The following is a 16334-nucleotide window of genomic DNA, read 5'->3' on the forward strand; positions in this document are numbered from 1 at the left end:
ACCGCCCCATGCACCTTCTCCCTTTGCTCTCACAGAGACTTAAAGAACAGTGCTCACAACCCCGGGTCTGCCTCTCACAGCCCCTCCTCCACAGACTGACTGGTTTGGCTTTGCTTCAACAGAACATCCATAGGCTCAGCCAAATCCTTAGCCATTTTATGACTAGGATCACCTTTTGTGTGTGTTCCCTTGCCCCATTCTCCTCATTTACATCAGAGATGCCATCAGAATGGCCTTTAGCATGCCTGCATGTCTGTTAGTATCATGTTTGTGACTATTTATGTAATCTCTGAGAAGACAGACTCTTTCTCTTTAGTTGTCTGAATTTCTATCAACAGTCCCCTCATGACAAGCTGGGCTGTTTCTAGCAGATACCTCAAGATTCCTCTAGCTTGCAAGAAGACAATCAGAACGTTAGTACACTGTAGCAGGCAAAGAAAAAAGGCAGATGCTCAGTGACAGTTGCTAGCATTGATCAAGCTTGAATTATGGCTTCCTTATTTCAGCTAAAATTCTCAGCAACTGAGAGAGACTCAAGTAGCTTTGTTAGGCAGGTAGGGTGACTGGGCCCCTGAAAGTAAAAAGCAGGAATCCCTTTGGCCTTGCCCATGGCTGGCCTCTTCCTGAGCCAGCCTCTAGCCCAGTCTAATTAGCTGTCTCTCTGGCTCACCTGAGCTGGAAGGTAGGGCCCGCACCATAAAGTTATAAATAGGAGAGGAGGGCAAGTTCTTTTGGCTGCTTGTTCATCACTACTAAACCTCCAGGTTCTAGTAAGCCTCCCCTTGGCCTCTCACTACGCCCTCCTGCCCTCCACATGGCAGGAGCTCTCTGTACTTTCTTTTCTCTCTAAATCTCTTTTCAGATTCCCTCATGCCCACCACATGGGCTCTCAGACCACGTGGGTATATTCATTTTCTTTCCCTTAGTTCTGTACCTCCCTCAAAAAAATGTGCTAATTTAATAATTATCCTTCTCAGTTTGATTTGCCCAATTCTTTGGTTAAATACAAACACAAACTCAGGGTTTGGAGTTTGAGGACTCTATTTATGCCCATAACATAACCATTTGACAAAAGTACTGTTGTTATACCTCTCCTTACTAATGAGGACACCTATTTATGCAACTTAATTTATCTAGAGTCATGTGGCAAGCAATCAAATAAGCACGAGGTAGATCCTGAAACGGAGAATCCTAAATGCTATACTGCTAGAAATACATGAAAATTCAGTGTGTCTATATGATGGCTAGCATTGTATAAGTATTAAAATATCTTATTGTTTGTTTAATTTGACTGGGTTTTTTTGTTGTTTTTTTTCTGAGGTAGGGTTTCACTTTAGCCCAGGCTGACCTGGAACTCACAAAACTTTTATTTATTTATTTGAGATGGGGGGAGGGAGAGAGAGAGAGAAAGAGGCAGAAAGAGGGAGAGAATGGGTGCACCAGGGCTTCAAGCCACTGCAAATGAACTCCAGACGCATATGCCCCTTTGTGCATCTGGCTTACATGGGTCCCGGGGAACTGCACCGAGGTCCTTTGGCTTTGCAGGCAAATGTGTTAACCGCTAAGTTATCTCTCCATCTCTAATTTGGCTTTTTAAAGACAGGGTCTTGCTATGATGGTCATGTTGATTTCCAATTTGTGATCCTCCTGCCTCAGCCTCAAGTGCTGAGATTAGAGATGCGTGTCATCATACGTGGTTTACATGTCATTTAGGTACTGAACTGTCATAAAGTTTTCAGATTTAAACCAGGTATGATGGTATATACCTTTAATCCCAGTACTCAGGAGGTAGAGATAGGAAGATCACTGTGAGTTTGAGGCCAGCCTGAAAGTACAGAGTAAGTTGCAGGTCAGCCTAGGCTAGAATGAGTCTCTACTTTGAAAAAACACAAAACAACAACAAAAAATTTTCCGGTCTATGTCCCCAAAAACTAAAGTATAGAGAGGTGTTATGACCCACCAAACATCACAGAGTTGTTAAATAATGGAGTTTGCATTTGAACTCTGTCAGTCTGTTCTATAATTTACATGAAGAAACAAGCAGCAAGGAACATGGGAGTGTGGGTGTCCCTTCAATATATTGGAAGCACTTTCTTTGGTGAGTTACTTAGTTACTCTCCTCATTGTTGTCACCAAATACCTGGCAAGAAGCAGCTTAAGAAAGGATATGGGTTCTTTCAGCACTGTTCCAGGGGACACATTCCTCATGGTGGGGAAGGCGTGATGGTAGAATCAGAAGGCTGGCTGCTCACATTACATCCACCTTTAGGAAACAGAGTGACTAGAAAGTGGGGCCAGGCTATAAAACCTTAAAGTCTGGCTCCAGTGACCCACTTCCTGCAACAAGGCTTCACCTCCTAAAGGCTCCATAACCTTCCCAACAGTGTGACCAACTGGGACTCAGTTGCTCAGTAACATGAGCCTCTGGGGAACATTCTACATTCAAACCAGAACAATATGTGTACCCACTGGTGGGATGACTGTAGCTACAAGCCACTGCCTGAACCACCTTGAGGTATTACCATGTGCTCTCTCTGGGTACTGAACTCACCCTGCGGGCTCACCTTCTAAGAAAACCGTCTTGCCCATTTCATGATCCCCTGCCTCTTCTTCTGCTTCTCAACCACAGCAGAGAATTTGGAGTTTATGGAGAACCCAATAGTCTCAGTTGAGCAAAAATGTTAATTATGTGGGTATTATTTTCTTCTTTGCTTCTTCATTTCTTCTCTCTGATCAAAGACATAATAAATACTACTCATTTTTCACTAATGCTTGTGTTAGCCTCTCCCTGCCCTTGAATGGATGAGAGCAGTGGTTAAAATTAAAAGTACTTATTAAGGCCAAGATGTAAGCTTGCTATATTCAGCAAATAAAGGCTAACTTAAATTAGAATAAAACATAAACTTTATGTATTTAATTTTGAAATTTATGTAAGGAAGAGAGAGAATGGGTGTGCCAGGGCCTCTTGCTGTTTTAAATGAAATCCAGATGCATATACCACTTAGTGCATCTGAAATTATGTGAGTATGGGGTAATGGAACCTGGGATTTTTAAGCAAGCATCTTGAACTGCTAAGCCATCTTCCCAACCCAAACCATAACTTTTTAGTATTTGCAACAGATAGAGTAAAAATAGATATTGACTATTTATCTAAAATTGAAATTTAACTGGGCATCTTGCGTTTTACATGACAATTCAACCCAACTATGAATTCAGATCAACTTTTTTTCTAACTTGGCAGTTCAAATTAGCTCAAACTAGGAAGTCTATGCATAAAATGAGAAATGATGGAAAATGCTATTTCTGAGACCATGGCTCACAGGAACTCTCCTGGAAACACTCATATACCAAATTTTCTGAGTGTTGAGATGATCTGGGCAATAGGAGACAGGATTTCTGAAGGAAGTAGGAGAAAGAGAGTTTATTTTAGGGTGTTTCAGTTAGGACTGAGGCTCAGAGAGAACCAGGAGATGCCACCCCATCTGCCACCTTGCCCTGGTGCAAGTATGGAACTCTTGGCAGAAATGCGACTCATGTCTGATCAAGACTGATCTACAGCGCCCCCTGCTGCCTGTAGTCTAGCTCACTGTGTACATAGACAAGCCCGCTGGGCTGGCTCTGATATCCACCCTCCAAAGCTACAAACCAGCGGGGCCTTCCCCTCGCATATAAAGGCTGCTCTGCTCGGTCTGCCTTCACTCAGATCACAAGTATTCATGAGAGTTGGCCTCTATGCCCACCCAGCCTGGCTGGGAGGGGCTAGAGCATAAAAGTGTTTCTTGATCTGGTGTAACTTTTATGCTTGCCTCTGCTTTATAGTTTGGGGTAAATTCCCACTTTGATTACATGCATGATTTTCCTCTGATCTCTGAATCTACCATGTGCGTATTTCCCTTACACCTCAGATTTACCATGTGGGTGCTCTCACTAACTCCAGGCCTGCTATCTATATGATTCCTTTAAACTTTGGGTAACCATGAGTTCACCTCTCTTCATTACTCATTCCTTCTCTCAATTTCTTGGTATCTGCTTTGATATTTCCCCTCTTATTCTTCCTTGAGCCTCACAGTTTGCCCTTTTAACTCCCTTCCACATGTTCGCAGCTCTACCTCAGTCTTTCCTTTAAAACCCCAATTTAGTCTTTAGCCAAAAGAGAGGCTACATCCATCAAAATCCCTCTTCATTAGTAGTGCTTATCCTACTAAGCCTATGATGACCTCAGTCTCCTTTGCAGATGTTTTTCACAAGGCAGCTAAAATGAGGAGATAAGTCATGCCTCACACAGCAGCCAGGGCCCAGGTAAAAACACAGAGGAATTGGCGAGATGAGCAAGAGTGCTGCTTCAATAACGAGCCTGTCAACCAGTGTCAGGGTCATGGAGACAGAGAGGGTACGCAAAATGCACTAAAACAGAAATCCAGAGTTGGCTGGAAGCTCAACACTAAGTAGACTTAAAACACACCCACCATGGCTCAAGGACTTTTGCAGAAGATGGGACAGAAAGAATGGAAGAGCCACAGAGTGGAAGGGAATGTCTAGCAGCATTGCCCCCCCCCCCCTTAAAATGACTGACTGATGCTGTCTCACCTCATAACCTGCAGCCATAGGGTGAACACCAGCAATCCCACTGAGGAGAGCCCTTAGCAGACTGGGGGCAGAGAGGATGGAAATGATGGTACCAACATATGATGTATCCATACAACTTTCTACTTAATAAAATAATAATAATTAAAAATAAAAAATTAAATTTTAAAAAGCCCTAGTTTAATGCTCCTCCACATGCTGTGGCTTTACTCCAGTTTTATTTTCCCCAAAAACCTCTATTTCTCATAAATGAACCTTATAAACTATGCAGTGTTTCCACATGACATCGTGTTTCCTACTTCCCACATGTTTATGACTTCTGTAGTCTTCCTAGATCCCAATCTCCCTTAAATAAACCCCACAATCTGTGAGTTCTCCCTAAATAAACTCATTAATTCATAATTTATCCTTCTTGAGCTTGTCTTTATCAATCTTCTTTAAAAGTAGGACAGGCTGGGTATGATGGCATATGCCTTTAATCCCAGCACTGGGGAGGCAGAGATAGGAGGATTTCTGTGAGTTCAAGGCCACCCTGAAACTACATAATGAATTCCAGGGCTGGAGAGATGGCTTAGTGGTTAAACACATGCCTGTGAAGCCTAAGGACCCTGGTTCAAGGCTCAATTCCCCAGGATCCATGTTAGCCAGATGCACAAAGGGATGCATGCATCTGGAGTTCATTTGTAGTGGCTGTAGGCCCAGGCATGCCCATTCTCTTTCCCTCTCTCTCTCTCACTCTTTCTCTGTCTGTTGCTCTCAAATAAATAAACAAAAATAAACAAAAAAATATTAATTCCAGATCAACCTGGGCTAGAGCAAAACCCTACCTTGAAAAAACAAAAACAGTAGGACAGAACCTTGGGGTTTATGAATTTGGGGTACCCCTCCTGAACCCCCAAATCCTTCATCATTTCCTCTTGCCCCAGAGACATGGGCATGAACTTGTAGCTAACATTGAACAAAATATTGGTGTTCATCACAGTCTAAAAGTTATGAGCCTCATTGGGCTTCCTCTACGTACTGAATTGGCCCTGACCTTGGGCTTCCCAATCTCCAGAACTGTGAGAAATGAGTCAGTGTTGTGTATAAGTGCTTATAGTTTGTGGAATTTCATTAAATCAGGTCAAATAGACTAAGACAGTGTTGTAATTCCAGTCTGGGTGGCTCACGGCTGTCTATCTGATTTCACGGTGAATTTGAACATTATCTGGCTAAATATATCTGGTTTAATATTGACATGATTTGTTCATTAAATTACTCACTTTTTGTTTGTTTGTTTTTGAGGCAAGGTCTCCTGCTATCCTAGTCTGACCTGGAATTCACTCTGTAGCCCATGCTAGCCTTGAACTCTTGGTGATCCTCCTACCTCAGTCTACTGAGTGCTGTGATTAAAGGCATGTAGCACCACATCCAGCAAGTTACTCACTTTTTATTTTTTTAATAGTTTTTTAGGGATTTTTTTTTCAATTTTTTTGAGGTAGGGTCTTTCTCTAGCCCAGGGTGACCTGGAATTCACTATGAAGTCTCAGGGTGGCCTTGAACTAATGGCAATCCTCCTACCTCTGCCTCCCAAGTGCTGAGATTAAAGGTGTGCACCACCATGACTGGCTTCCTCACTCTTTAATATGCTACATACAGTATTCTTTTAAATTCATGCTCCTTTTTGTATAAATTGTTTTAAATTAATTATTTAAGAGATATAAGAAATAGGGGATTGAGAGAGTATGGACACACCAGGGCCTCTTTCTGCTGTAGACAAACTTCAGATGCATACATTACTTTGTGTGCCTGGCTTTAATGGGTACTGGGGAATTCAGCCTGGGCTGTCAGGCTGTGCAAACAAGCATCTTTATCTGTAAAGCCATCTCTTCAGACCAATGTAGACATTTAAAAAAATATTTTATTTTTCTTTATTTTTTTGAGAGAGAAAAAGGCAGAGAGAGAGAAAATGGGTACACTGGGGCCATCAGCTGCTGCAAATGAGGTCCAGACACATGCATCACCTTTGTGCATCTGGCTTATCTGGGTCCTCAAGAATTGAACCTGGGTCTTTTGACTTAGTAGACAAGTGACTCAACTACTAAGTGATCTCTCAAACCCCTACAATTAGTTTTTTAAAAATTTATATTTGCCGAGTGTGATGGCACATGCCTTTAATCCCAGCACTTGGGAGGCAGAGGTAGGAGAATTGCTATGAATTCATGGCCAGCCTGAGACTACATCACAAATTCCAGGTCAGACTGGGCTAGAGTGAGATCCTACCTTAAAAAACAAAACAAAACAAAACAAATTGTATTTATTTATATATGAGGAAAGAGGGGAGGAGGGAAGGAGGAAGAGAATGGGTACAATAGGGACTCTTGCCACTGCAAACAAATTCCAGGTGCATGCAGCACTTTGTGCATCTGTCTTTACATGGGTGGGGAATCAAACCCAAACTGGCAGGCTTTATAAGCAATCACCTTTAACCATTCCCCAGCCTATGTATAAAATCATTGAAGCATTCTGATCAGAAAAAAAATCATGCTTGCAACTGAAATGGACAGAACGTGTGTGCTATTATCTGATTTATCTAATTTAGGCTTCTTTTCCTTTGATAGACAGTAAAGAGAACCTACCATCTATATATATAGTGCGTGTATATATATATAAAATTTCTACATAGAATGTACCCATTAATGAGCCAAAAGAGGAGAAATACATGGAACTGATCCTGTGTCATTCATTCATGCAGCCAACAAATATTTACTCACGTAGGATTATACTATGAAGACGAATAGCTGATGGGGATTTGTGCTGTCCTATCAGAGTCTTACACGATACTCAGAAATATGTGTAGTTAAAAGCTTACAAATTCTATATATGTATATATATTGTATATATGTAAGGAGAAGAATAAAAATTGTATATATGTAAGTAGAAGAATAGATTAATGGGGGTGAAAAGGCCCAAAGTGAGGTCAGGGGAAGTGATTGAGTAAAGGAAGGGTGGACGGAGGGCTAATCAAAATCTAAGAGGATACAAATAAATCATATGGAATCCTCCAGTTTTGGACAATGGAACACTCAGGAGCTGTAAAACTTTGTTAGAAAAATTTCAGTGCCAAGGATGGGATACTTTCCAGTGAGTTGTTGGCCAAGGTGGTCCCTGATGCCCCCAAAACATTATAGGCCATTGCCGAGGCCCTTGGTTTCCCACCATGACTTTATGGTAAGACCCTATTGCTGAAGATTCCAAATACTTGGGCTGCAAGGCCACTGAAAAAATCCTGCTGGAACTGAGCTAATAACCTCCTCCATGTAGATCAGCTGACAGAAAGCTAGAAGAAGCCATTCTACCTGTAGTTCAATGGGAGAAAGAGATACCACCAGTGAAGATACTCAGCAGTGAACACTGCAAGTCTTATAATTGGCCAGCCAGCCCAAATGAACCAACAGGTACAATAGTGGCATGTCTGTCATGGTGGAAACCAACTGCCCTCCAACTGGACTGGAGGCCTGCTCCATGGGGGGAAACACATCCCTGATACTGAAAACTTAAAACAGTGGTAGTCATGAGCTGTAGGGAGGTAACATCTGCTGATGTCTGGTTAAGTGTATATACTATGCTTATCAAACTGCCCAGTAAACACTTCTCTTAATATTTATACCCTTATATTAATGCTACTCTCACTTTGGTTAGAGAATCTTCTCTTTTCAGATGGCAGTGACCTTGGGATAACTCAGAAGGTATCATAGTGCTGAAAGAAGTGACTGGAGTAATGAGTAACATCTTGATCACACCTTCCAAGGCTCAGGGTACATTGCCGAAGAGGTGGTGGAAAGAATGTAAGAGCCAAAGGAAGGGTAGGACTCCTTACAACATGCTTCTCCAGACACAAAATGGCCTGAATATCCATGACCTCACAGTGCCTGACACTACCTACACAAGACCATCATAAGAAGAGGACAAGATCATGACATCAAAATAAAAGAGAGACTGATTGAGATGGGGAGGGGATATGACGGAGAATGGAATTTCAAAGGGGAAAGTGGGGGGGAGGGAGGGAATTACCATGGGATATTTTTTATAACCTAGGAAAATGTTAATAAAAATCGAGAAAAAAAAATTAAAAAAAAAAAGCTTACAAATTCTGGCTGAAGATGTGGTTCATTGCTTAAAGGTGCTTGCTTGCAAAGCCAGCTGGCTCAGATTGGATTCCCTGTAAAGCAAGATATGTAAAGTGGTGAATATATCTGGAGATCATTTGCAATGGCAAGAGGCCCTGGCATATTCTCTCTCTCTCTCTCTCTCTCTCTCTCTCTCTCTCTTTGTCTCTCATACTCACACACACATACACACACACAAATAAATAAAAAATATTTTTTTAAAACTTAGAATTGTTTTCTTCTGGAATTTTCCACTGAATATTTCCAAGCTGTCATTGGGCACAGGTAACTGAAACTATAGAAATTAAGCCCATGGATAAAGGAGAATGACTACTGTGTGAGAGGTTGTGCTAAGCTGCCTGGGTTTCATTCTGCCACTCTCTAGGAATGTGACCTGGGAAAATTATCCAACCTCATCTTGGTTAGCTCCTCATCTGCAGGTGAGTGATGATGATCAAAGTACATACTGATTAAAGGCATTTTAAGGGTTAAGTGAACAACACTCATGGTTTCCTTCATTATTTCATTCTCTATCCAGCAAATCCACATGGCATATGCCACTCACCTTGTTCATCAGCCTGACTGTTGAGATATGGAAATGCTTTTGTTCAAATAACTTTTCTTTTTCTTTTGTTCCTTCCTCCTCCACTCCCCCCTCTTCTCCCTTTTCCTTCCCCTCCTCCTCCCTCTAATCCTCCCTCTTCTTCTTCTTCTTCTTCTTTTTTTTTTTTTTACTTAATAATGATCCTAAAGTACAGAGTAGTGATGTAAAGAGATATCCTTATATGAAATATGGAAGGCAAGATTATTCTGGACTCTGGCAATGCTACAGCATCTGTAAGGATAAAATGTGGGTCTTGAAAGCTTGTTTCCATCCACAGTTTCAGGCATCCATGGAAGGTCTCAGAAGGTATCCTCCAAGGAAATAAGGGGCCAGCTATAATTTCCAACTTTCTGATGAGCAAAACAGACCTTGTTCTCTGTCCTCTAATTTCTGACTTTTCAATTCTGGATTATTCTTCATAGGAGTGCATGTTATGTACATAATGCAAACTGGATAATGGAAAATGAAATTTTCCCAGATTAAAACAACAACAGAAATTCTCTCTCTCTCTCTCTCTTTCTCTCTCTCTCTACCTGATAAGTGGGCGATTTATTTGTGGAAACTTTAAAGAAGAAAGTTTTATTTAGGGTCTTGTTCTGAAAACATATACTTAAAAATTATATTTGTTTTCCAGACTCAGCCCAACAGACATCAGGAGAGTCACACATTTCAATGCCCTGGTCAGCAATGTGGGTGTGGAAGAGAGGAGGTCTGACAGGGAGAGAGGGGAAGATGGAAATATTTGGGGTGGAAGCTGATTGTGGAAAGGCCTTTCAATCAAAGTAGATGGGTATGGGCTTCCCCATCAGACAGCTCTGGTTTCTAATTCTGGCATGTAGATACCACTCTGGGCAAACTATCTAATCTCTATAAGCCTATTTCCACATCTGTAAGATTGAATGAATATCACAATAGACCTTATAGGATCTGTGTGAAATTTTCAATACGCCAAATACTTCCTATTTACCTCAACATTTAAGACTTGTTTAATATAATTAGCACTTTCACCCAGGTATTATCTTAGGACATCTCTGGCTCAACTGAGTAGAGATTATTGTTTGAACTGTATTGGTAAGATACTATCTCCTCATCCTGCTATTCCTGTTTGCCCAGGAGTTCCCAATGCCACATGTCACTTGCAGCTGTGAAAAATCTTTCAAGGGGTGGAGTGATGGCTTAGCACATAAGGTGCTTGCCTGCAAAGCCAAAGGACCTAGGTTCAATTCCCCAGTACCCACATTAGGTGGTACATGTGTTTGGATTTAGTTTGCAGTGGCTATTGGCCCTGATGTGCTCTCTCTCTCTCTCTCTTTCTCTCTCCCTCAAATAAATAAATAAATATCCTTCAATGCAGCTCTTTCAAGGAGAAAGTTAAAAGCAACTCATAGCTACCTACTCTCTCCAAGCTCATTTTAATGTTTATCAGCAAACATGTTATTTACTTCTTTTTTTTTTTACAAGCACTTTGCTGTTCACATTATCTCCATAGTCCTTTTCTTTCTGTCTTTTTTCTTTGTTTTCTTCTTGAGACTTGCAGTGCAAAAGGAAAGCCTGAATGAACTCAGAGAATCACATTCCATGTACACAAAAAACAAAAACAAGAATGGTAGGAGTCTACTGTTCCCACATTCAGCTGGGCTTCAGACTTACCCAGAAGTACTGTTGAAAATTCACATCGCCCAGAAGGAAGCCCATGAATCAACCTGTGTTTGCCTGCTGAGATGAAAGTGGCTAGCAGCCTAAGGGTTGTTTCATTATTGTCATGATGATTACTTAGCTATTTTTTTTCTAGACAAAATTAAGCTGAACTGCACAGTGTTTCAGTCTGTTACTTACTAATAGTTGTCATTAGGATGACTGTTTTCCTCTTCAGGTTCAGAAAACACATTAAAAAGTGAGAGGTGGGCTGGAGAGATGGCTCAGCAGTTAAGGCGCTTGCCTGCAAAGTCTAAGAAGGCATGTTTGAATCTCCAGGTCCCACATAACCAGATGCACAGTGATGCGTGCAATGTTGCACATGCGCACAAGGGGGTGCACACATCTGGAGTTTTTTGCAACAGCTCAAGGCCCTGGTGTGACCGTTCTCTCTCTCTCTTTCTCTCAAAATAACAAAAATAATATTCTCCAAAATAAGTGAGAGGTGGGGCTGGGGGATGGCTTCAAGGATAGTGCTTGCTGTTCAACTCTGAGTACCTGAGTTTGGACCCCCAGGGCCCATGTAAAGGTTCAGAAGCTGTGGTGGCCTTCTATAATCCCAGCACACCAATGACTTATCTGGGGGCAGCAGAATGTCTTCTGGCTGATTTCTGCAGTAGAAAGATTTTTGTCTTGAGAGGGTCAAGCCATCCTTGAGTGAAGAAGGCCGGCATGGTACTGCACATCTGTAATTCTACACTGGAAGGCTGAGGCAGGCAGATTGCTGCATGAGTGAGGCCAGCCTAAGCTATACAGTGAGTTCAAGAACAGCCTGAGAAATAGGAAATCCTTATCTCATAGCAAAGCAAACCAACAAAAGAAGAAAGAAAGAAAGAAAATGAAGGAAAGAAAGGAAGAAAGGAAAGAAAAAGGGAAGGAGAGAGGAAGAAAGAACTTATGAAAAGATCTCAGTTATTCTCTAGAGTTGTGTGAGATCCTTGAAACTGGCTGGCTTTGCTCCCTGGCACACTTCATCATTGTGGGATCACTTGGCGTCTCTAAATATCAGTCTCTCTCTGCCCCTTAATTTGGTCATTTTCCCCAGAGAGAAGCTCTCTAAAATTCTGTCTGTGTAACATGCTTCTCATGTTGTAGAAGCCATATGATGTTGACAGCAATGGGAATGGAATTGGAGGTCTCACTTTTGAGAATACAGATTCCACACTTGCTTTCATTTCAGTCCTTCACTCTTGTGAACATTTGTGCCCTAGCAGGAGGTGATATTTGGGGGGGCTATAGAACCTTCTGGAGGTGGGTCCTGGCTAGTGGAAGGAGGTGGGCTTGGCTCCTTATTCCAGTACCTCCACCCTCTGCTTTCTCACCTGTGGCGGCGTGAGACATTTCAGCCATGAACACCATCCTGACATACCTCCTCCTCTATGATGGACTCAAATCCTTCCTGACTGACTAATACAACTATCTTCTGCTATGTCTAGTGTCTCCAGGCTCCTTGGTTCAAGGAGTGCCAGCTATACCCTGATAGAACAGGGGGTGGTAGTACCATATCTCATAAAATGTTCAAAAGATCTTGAACTTCTTATAGTTCTTTGTTTCTTATATATGCTCTCAGTCAACCCCCATGCCGCACACAGGTTTTAGTCATCCCCGTAACATCTCACCTGTAGACACACTGAAGGCTCCCAAGTCTTTCAGCAGAAGGAGAAGAGGTGAAGGTACCCAGTGGTTGTGAAACACTTCTTATTTTTCCTTGGATTTTTCTCCTGGTGACAATTTACTTTCAATGTTTGCTGTTCTGCTAGGTCAGTTATTACTCATCCATCTCCTGTTTCCAAAATCTTGACTTTTTTCCTGCTCTCTTGTCATCTCCTGTTTATTTTGTGCTTTTTCTTCTTCTAGTCTCCTTATTGTTCTTTTGACATTGCATCATTGGAATTCCCTTTCCCTTTTTATGGCTTTAGAAGTGTCTCAGGAGCACAGTATTAAATATGCCTATTGCAGTATGACCTTCAATAATATTTATCAAAATGATCTCCAGCTCTGCCTTTATTTATTGAGCAAGTTGTTACTATGTCTAAGCATATTATATGAGGTTGCTTAGCTAGGTCCAAGTAAGCTCAGGTCACTAACGTCAGCACCCAGGGCTGTTCAAGCAGTGACTTGTGATAGTTTATTTGGCTAGTAAATGAGATCTCTGCCCATAAGAAAATATTGTAATAAAAGCATGGGCCTTCCTTACTTCTTTAAACTTCTTTTTTTTTTTTTTAAAAATTTTTATTTATTTATTTGAGAGCGACAGACACAGAGAGAAAGACAGATAGAGGGAGAGAGAGAGAATGGGCGCGCCAGGGCTTCCAGCCTCTGCAAACGAACTCCAGACGCGTGCGCCCCCTTGTGCATCTGGCTAACGTGGGACCTGGGGAACCGAGCCTCGAACCGGGGTCCTTAGGCTTCACAGGCAAGCGCTTAACCGCTAAGCCATCTCTCCAGCCCTCTTTAAACTTCTTAAAGGGTCATGGACACTACTTTTAGCTTGCTTTTAATTTTCTCTATTTTAAAAAGTTATCTTTTTTTTTCAGTACAAAGGGCATGATATTTCTTTTTGATTTTCTTGTTTTTTTGAGGTAGGGTTTCACTCTAGCTGAGGCTGACCTGGGATTCACTATGTAGTCTCAGAGTGGCCTCCTATTCATGGTGATCCTCCTACCTCTGCTTCCTGAGTGCTGGGATTAAAGAATACACCACCACACTCAGCTTAGACATGATATTTCTAGACTTTAAAGCATGTCCTTTAATATGGATAAAGTTAAAGTTGGGAGTGGGTTAGGAAAGATGATGATATTGTGGGTTTGGGGGGAAACTATCTAAAATATTTAGATATAATAGGAAAAAGGCCAAAGGCACAATGCAATAAAGCAATCCAGAGTAAACTAATTGATGTGATTGGTTTAGGTAACTGACTATGAATTACAATTATTTTGAAAATGCTTTCTTTTTCTTTTCATTTCTTTTTTTAAACTTTTTCGTTCATTATTTATTATTTATTTGAGAATGACAGATAGAGACAGAAAGAGGCAGATAGACAGAGAGAGAGAACGGGCATGCCAGGGCTTCCAGCCATTGCAAATGAACTCTGGACGCATGCGCCCCTTTGTTCATCTGGTTAACGTGGGTCCTGGGGAATTTAGCCTCGAACCGGGGTCCTTAGGCTTCATAGGCAAGCGCTTAACCACTAAGCCATCTCTCTAGCCCTTTTTGTTTCTTTTTGAGACGAGACTCACTGTGCAACCTAAACTGGCCTCTAGATCTCAGTCTCCTGCCTCAGATTCCTAAAATGCTGGAATTAGAGGCATGACTACTACACCCATTTTGAGATGCCATTTTTGGCTATTGTTGCATAATGAGAAAAAGGAAAGGACTTCTCCAACTTGTGACAATTAGTCCCTGGCTAATGCCTTATTCTCAGTCTTTCTCAGCTGTTTGAATAAATCTAACCTGATGAAATGGCTTGCTAAAAGACAAGATTTGCTTTCAAATGCCCAGTAGAGGAGGTGGAGGGAAGTGAGTAGATTTATAGACTAAACAAGATTGACTACAAATTGGTAATTTAGAAAATAATCTTGCTGGTTTCATTCTATTGGTTCTGCTTCATAGCTTTGAACATTTCATAAAAGAATTTTGAAAAGAGGAATCACTTTGTAAAAAATAGACTTCGTATGTTTTTTTCTCATTCAGATTATTTATTTAATACTGTGAGGTTTGTGTTTTCTTTATAGGAATAAAACTAGATTGTAATTAGTAAACCATGGCTTTTCTCAGTCTTCCATGGCCCGGGAGCTCATGAGGGAGAGCTGCCCCTGAATAGCTCACAGATCACACATTTATTTTGAAGGAGGCCCTCCTGCTCTTCCTCCGCAGAGGACTCACTTGGGGAGCCCTGCTCTCTCTCCCCGTCAGACAGCTCACTTAAGGAGGTGGCTGACACGGCAGCCTTCAGCATGGAAGAACACTTGTTGTAGAAAGATATCACTGAACCCCAATCAGGGTACCTTGAGGACCTGATACTCACCTGCCCAGACCCTTCAACTTTGTCACTAGCATCCTCAGGGGTGCATTCTCCACATGGGACACTGTGCTCCTGAGGGGGGCATACTGCTTGGGGGGATCCAGTGACACCAGGTGGAATGACAGTGTCCTGGCCTCTGGATGCCTGGTTGTTAGGGAAGATGGTGTTTTCTGCCTCCTTCTTCTGAAGGCATGGAGAGCGTCGGGGGCAGACAAGCTTCCTTCTCTTGCAACATGGATCTTCCTGAGAAGGGGTGCGTCAGTCTCCTCTCCTCCAGACGTTTTCAATCAGCCTCGCGCGTCACTCTAAACGTTTGCATTTTGGTAGATCTTGGGGTGTGAGATCATAATGCGTTTCTCTCGGTGGAATCTTGCTCAGAAACGGCTCCATGCTGGGTGTTTTGGTTTCTGTGATGTCTCCTTGTGAGATGGCTGCTGCTTCGGGAGTTCCTGCCTGAGATGCGCAAGTTCTGCTGCCGTAGTTGTTCTGCTAATGAAAAATGGAATTGTTCACGGATTCTGAAACATGAGAAAGTTGAGGAGTAGGAATTTGCTTTGGGGGTTCTTCCCTATGCTCAAAATCTTCCCCCAAATCAAACCTATCCATCAGCTTGTTAAAAGAGACGCCCTGATCTAAGGGAGCAAGCCGTTGGCTGCCGCCCCGGGGCTGTGAGCTGCGCTGGGAGAGCTTGCGAATGCACCACAAGAACAGCTCTAAGGCCTGCACGATGGAAGGTCACAGCTTCTGCTGCTGTATCCGTAAGGTCTGTATTAACTGCTGAAGCTGGTGGCCTTGAGGGCTTTGTAAGATCTGAGCAACACTGCCAGTGTATCTGTATTTGTTATCTAAGATACCCAGGGATCAGGAAGGCCTTGGACAGCACAGGCTGAGGTACAGGTGTCACAGGTGTACCTGGAGTATTGCTCACAGCGGCAGCAGTGCTGGACAAGACAGACTTGACAGCCTGAGGAGGGATCCCTGTGGCCATATCCAGAGGAGACTGGGTAATCTCACTCTTAAACACACTATTCTTCTGCCATAAGTTCATCACTCTCACTACTTTGCTCTTGTCATCCTCAGGGCAATGACAAATTCTGGAAAGTGCTAGTGATGTTATTACTAAATCTTGGTGCAAAGCCATCCTTTTCTTGACCAAACTAATGTCGGGATTGTCATACAGTGGAGTTGATTAAACATAAAGTCCACGTACCTTGTTTTCTGGTTTACACTCAAAGGGGATAAGAGGCAGTTTATTCTGGAGCCAAATATGAGTGACCAT

This window comes from Jaculus jaculus, chromosome 2, assembly GCF_020740685.1.
Source record: "Jaculus jaculus isolate mJacJac1 chromosome 2, mJacJac1.mat.Y.cur, whole genome shotgun sequence".
Taxonomy (NCBI): Eukaryota; Metazoa; Chordata; class Mammalia; order Rodentia; family Dipodidae; genus Jaculus; species Jaculus jaculus.